This window comes from Aegilops tauschii, chromosome 3 (assembly GCF_002575655.3).
Source record: "Aegilops tauschii subsp. strangulata cultivar AL8/78 chromosome 3, Aet v6.0, whole genome shotgun sequence".
Taxonomy (NCBI): Eukaryota; Viridiplantae; Streptophyta; class Magnoliopsida; order Poales; family Poaceae; genus Aegilops; species Aegilops tauschii.
In genome coordinates, this window is record NC_053037.3 from 353,352,031 (window position 1) to 353,358,573 (window position 6,543).

Sequence of the window (6,543 nt, forward strand, 5' to 3'; positions counted from 1 at the left end):
CACAGAATTCTCTAGTCACCATCACCAAGTTAGTAGAACTTTGTGATGAACTATAGTATGCAAGGGATGACGAAAGTAATTCCCGAGCTCTTCGTGATGCTGAAATCGACGAAGGTAGAAATCAAGAAAAAAACATCAAATGTTGATGGTTGATGAGACCACTAGTTTCAAGAAAAGGGCAAAGGGAAGAAGGGGAACTTCAAGAAGAACGGCAAGCAAGTTGCTGCTCAAGTGAAGAAGCCAAAGTCTGGTCCTAAGCCTGAGACTAAGTGCTTCTACTGCAAAGGGACTGGTCACTGGAAGCGGAACTACCCCAACTATTTGGTGGATAAGAAGGATGGCAAAGTGAACAAAGGTATATTGGATATACATGTTATTGATGTGTACTTTACTAGTGTTTATAGCAACCCCTCGGTATTTGATACTGGTTCAGTTGCTAAGAGTAGTAACTCGAAACGGGAGTTGCAGAATAAACAGAGACTAGTAAAAGGCGAGGTGACGATGTGTGTTGGAAGTAGTTCCAAGATTGATATGATCATCATCGCACACTCCCTATACTTTCGGGATTAGTGTTGAACCTAAATAAATGTTATTTGGTGTTTGCGTTGAGCATGAATATGATTTGATCATGTTTGTTGCAATACGGTTATTCATTTAAATTAGAGAATAATTGTTGTTCTGTTTACATGAATAAAACCTTCTATGGTCATACACCCAATAAAATGGTTTGTTGGATCTCGATCGTAGTGATACACATATTCATAATAATGAAGCCAAAAAGATGCAAAGTTAATAATGATAGTGCAACTTATTTGTGGCACTGCCGTTTAGGTCATATTGGTGTAAAGCGCATGAAGAAACTCCATACTGATGGGATTTTGGAATCACTTGATTATGAATCACTTGATGCTTGCGAACCATGCCTTATGGGCAAGATGACTGAGATTCCGTTCTCCGGAACAATGGAGCGAGCAACTGACTTATTGGAAATAATACATACTGATGTATGCGATCCAATGAGTGTTGAGGCTCGCGGCGGGTATCGTTATTTTCTGACCTTCACAGATGATTTGAGCAGATATGGGTATATCTACTTAATGAAACAGAAGTCTGAAACATTTGAAAAGTTCATATAATTTCAGAGTGAAGTGGAAAATCATCGTAACAAGAAAATAAAGTTTCTACGATCTGATCGTGGAGAAGAGTATTTGAGTTACGAGTTTGGCCTTCAGTAAAAACAATGTGAAATAGTTTCACTACTCACGCCACCTGGAACACCACACTGTAATGGTGTGTCCGAACATCGTAACCGTACTTTATTAGATATGGTGCGATATATGATGTCTCTTACCGATCTACCACTTTCATTTTGGGGTTATGCATTAGAGACAGCTGCATTCACGTTAAATAGGGTACCATCTAAATCCGTTGAGACGACATCTTATGAACTGGGGTTTGGCAAGAAACCAAAGTTGTCGTTTCTTAAAGTTTGGGGTTGCGATGCTTATGTGAAAAAGTTTCATCCTGATAAGCTCAAACCCAAATCGGAGAAATGTGTCTTCATAGGATACCCAAAGGAGACAGTTGGGTACACCTTCTATCACAGATCCGAAGGCAAGACATTCGTTGCTAAGAATGGATCCTTTCTAGAGAAGGAGTTTCTCTCGAAAGAAGTGAGTGGGAGGAAAGTAGAACTTGATGAGGTAACTGTACCTTCTCCCAAATTGGAAAGTAGTTCATCACTGAAATCAGTTCCAGTGATGCTTACACCAATTAGTGAGGAAGTTAATGATGATGATCATGAAGCTTCAGATCAAGTTACTACCGAACCTCGTAGGTCAACCAGAATGAGATCCGCACCAGAGTGGTACGGTAATACAGTTCTGGAGGTCATGTTACTTGACCATGATGAACCTACAAACTATGAGGAAGCGATGATGAGCCCAGATTCCGCAAAATGGCTTGAGGCCATGAAATCTGAGATGGGATCCATGTATGAGAACAAAGTGTGGACTTTGGTTGACTTGCCCGATGATCGGCAAGCCATAGAAAATAAATGGATCTTCAAGAGGAAGACGGACGCTGATAGTAGTGTTACTATCTACAAAGCTAGACTTGTCGGAAAAAAGGTTTTTGACAAAGTTCAAGGTGTTGACTACGATGAGATTTTCTCACTCGTATCTATGCTTAAGTCTGTCCGAATCATGTTAGCAATTGCCGCATTTTATGAAATCTGGCAAATGGATAAACAAAACTGCATTCCTTAATGGATTTATTAAAGAAGAGTTGCATATGATGCAACCAGAAGGTTTTGTCAATCCTAAAGGTGCTAACAAAATATACAAGCTCCAGCGATCCATCTATGGACTGGTGCAAGCATCTCGGAGTTGGAATATATGCTTTGATAAGTTGATCAAAGGATATAGTTTTATACAGACTTGCGGTGAAGCCTGTATTTACAAGAAAGTGAGTGGGAGCACTACAACATTTCTAATAAGTATATGTGAATGACATATTGTTGATCGGAAATAATGTAGAATTATTCTGCAAAGCATAAAGGAGTGTTTGAAAGGAGTTTTTCAAAGAAAGACCTCGGTGAAGCTGCTTACATATTGAGCATCAAGATCTATAGAGATAGATCAAGACGCTTGATAAGTTTTTTCAATGAGTACATACCTTAACAAGATTTTGAAGTAGTTCAAAATAGAACAGTCAAAGAAAGAGTTCTTGCCTGTGTTACAAGGTGTGAAATTGAGTAAGACTCAAAGCCCGACCACCGCAGAAGATAGAAAGAGAATGAAAGTCATTCCCTATGCCTTGGCCATAGGTTCTATAAAGTATGCCATGCCGTGTACCAGATCTATTGTATACCCTACACTGATTTTGGCAAGGGAGTACAATAGTGATCTAGGAGTAGATCACTGGACAGCGGTCAAAATTATCCTTACTGGAATAAGGATATGTTTCTCGATTATGGAAGTGACAAAAGTTTCGTCGTAAAGGGTTACGTCGATGCAAGTTTTGACACTAATCTAGATGACTCTAAGTCTAGGTCTAGATACATATTGAAAGTGGGAGCAATTAGCTAGAGTAGCTCCGTGCAGAGCATTGTAGACATAGAAATTTGCAAAATACTTACGGATCTGAATGTGACAGACCCGTTGACTAAAACTATCTCACAATCAAAACATGATCACACCTTAGTACTCTTTGGGTGTTAATCACATAGCGATGTGAACTAGATTATTGACTCTAGTAAACCTTTTGGGTGTTGGTCACATGACGATGTGAACTATGGGTGTTAATCACATGGTGATGTGAACTATTGATGTTAAATCACATGGCGATGTGAATTAGATTAATGACTCTAGTGCAAGTGGGAGACTGAAGGAAATATGCCCTAGAGGCAATAATAAAGTATTATTTATTTCCTTATATCATGATAAATGTTTATTATTCATGCTAGAATTGTATTAACCGGAAACATAATACATGTGTGAATACATAGACAAACAGAGTGTCACTAGTATGCCTCTACTTGACTAGCTCGTTGATCAAAGATGGTTATGTTTCCTAGCCATAGACATGAGTTGTCATTTGATTAACGGGATCACATCATTAGGAGAATGATGTGATTGACTTGACCCATTCCGTTAGCTTAGCACTCGATCGTTTAGTATGTTGCTATTGCTTTCTTCATGACTTATACATGTTCCTCTGACTATGAGATTATGCAACTCCCGTTTACCGAAGGAACACTTTGTGTGCTACCAAACGTCACAACGTAACTGGGTGATTATAAAGGTGCTCTACAGGTGTCTCCAAAGGTACTTGTTGGGTTGGCGTATTTCGAGATTAGGATTTGTCACTCCGATTGTCGGAGAGGTATCTCTGGGCCCACTCGGTAATGCACATCACTATAAGCCTTGCAAGCATTGTGACTAATGAGTTAGTTGCGGGATGATGTATTACGGAACGAGTAAAGAGACTTGCCAGTAACGAGATTGAACTAGGTATCGAGATACTGACGATCGAATCTCGGGCAAGTAACATACCGATGACAAAGGGAACAACGTATGTTGTTATGCGGTCTGACCGATAAAGATCTTCGTAGAATATGTAGGAACCAATATGAGCATCCAGGTTCCGCTATTGGTTATTGACCGGAGAGGTGTCTCGGTCATGTCTACATAGTTCTCGAACCCGTAGGGTCCGCACGCTTAACGTTACGATGACGGTTATATTATGAGTTTATGTGTTTTGATGTACCGAAGGAGTTCGGAGTCCCGGATGAGATCGGGGACATGACGAGGAGTCTTGAAATGGCCGAGACGTAAAGATCGATATATTGGACGACTATATTCGGACTTCGGAAAGGTTCCGAGTGATTCGGGTATTTTTCGGAGTACCGGAGAGTTACGAGAATTCGTATTGGGCCTTAATGGGCCATACGGGAAAGGAGAGAAAGACCCCAAAGGGTGGCCGCACCCCTCCCCATGGACTAGTCCGAATTGGACTAGGGAGGGGGGGGCGCTCCCTTCCCTCTTTCTCCTTGTCCCTTCCCTTCTCCTATTCCAACAAGGAAAGGAGGAGTCCTACTCCCGGTGGGAGGAGGACTCCCCCCTTGGCGCGCCCTCCTCCTTGGCCGGCGGCCTTCCCCTTGCTCCTTTATATACGGGGGCAGGGGGGCACCCCATGGACACAACAATTGATCTATTGATCTCTTAGCCGTGTGCGGTGCCCCCCTCCACCATACTACACCTCGATAATATCGTAGCGGTGCTTAGGCGAAGCCCTGCGTCGGTAGAACATCATCATCGTCACCACACCGTCGTGCTGACGAAACTCTCCCTCAACACTCGGCTGGATCGGAGTTCGAGGGACGTCATTGAGCTGAACGTGTGCTGAACTCGGAGGTGCCGTGCGTTCGGTACTTGATCGGTCGGATCGTGAAGACGTACAACTACATCAACCGCGTTGTGATAATGCTTCCGCTTTCGGTGTACGAGGGTACGTGGACAACACTCTCCCCTCTCATTGCTATGCATCACCATGATCTTGCGTGTGCGTAGGAATTTTTTTGAAATTACTACGTTCCCCAATAAAGAGAGTAATGAACAGAATAATGCTATCACTACATGCATATATGGCTGGTGGAGGCTGTATGGTTAATATGTTTTGCGAAAAGCCAATTTTTCCCTACTACAAAGGAATATATTTTATTAACTACAAAGTTTGTTGAAAACATTGAGAAGGTAAACCCCCTCTCAATCCCAATTAAAAGTAATCATTAACAACCCATCAAATTAATTATGTAGTGATGAGATCAACATGATAATCCAAGAACCAGATACTCAGGATGTCCATAACCGGGGACACGGCTAATCATGATTAGTTTGTACACTCTGCAGAGGTTTGCACACTTTTCCCCACAAGACTCGATCTCCTCCGTTTGATTTCTCGCACTAGATGGTGTTTGAGAAATGGATGACCGAGACACACGTCTTTCAGAAGCGTTAGCACCTTACGATGGGTAGACAGTACCACCTATATTCCCTACATCTGCTAGTCTACCACTGTAAGAGTTCACACGACTTAACCAACTATGCTAGAGCCCATAATAGCTTGTGGCTGCACACGGAAGTTTCTAGTATGAATAATCTCATGATCCCTTTGAGCCTGGGTGGCAGTCCATAGGAGAATCACACGGTACCCCGGGATTTCCAAAAATACATGCAATCACTAGATTCCCCAGGTGCCTCAATCCACCCAGATGTGTATTTAAGTTGCCACCTTAAGTTTAACCATTAATTAACAATCTCACATCTGTCATGAATACACTCAAACCCAATCCACGTCTACGAGCATAGCATAGCAATATAAGCATAACGTAGAAGTAACTCCCAGGGTTTGATAATAAACAGGTGAATAGGTACTACCTCAGCTACTTTCCAACCCACAATTTAATTCAGATCCTAACCATGCAATTGTTTGAGGATTGATCTGATGCAATAAAACTGGGTAGTAAAGATGTATGATCAAAGTGTTACTTGCCTTGCTGATGATCCGCGAAACCTAGAGACTCGTAGTAGCACGCTTCGCACTCCGGGTACTCTATCGCAAACAAACAAGCATACAATAAGCAATCAAGCAAGGGCACGGGTAAAATTCAAATAAGAGATCTAACCAGAAAGTTCAACTTAAGAACTCCGGTTTGCAAAAAAGAATCAAATCCAACGAAGCAACAAAACTCAAACGACGAAAGAAAACATGCTTCGTTTACTAATCTGGACTAAAGTCAAATTTTACAGTAGCAAAAACTTGTTTAAGTTGGCTAAACAGAAAGAGGATTTTGAGACGAAACTCTAGGTGCTTGAATCGCCTGATTCCGATAAACGAGCGAAAAGTTATACTAGAACGAAAATCGGATCAGAAATCACGATCGAAAATAATCGCGGAAAATCCGAGAAATAGAAAAACTGACGAACAGGCTAACGCGAACGTTCGCTGTCTGTGACTAAACGGTGAAAACCGTTCGTTAAA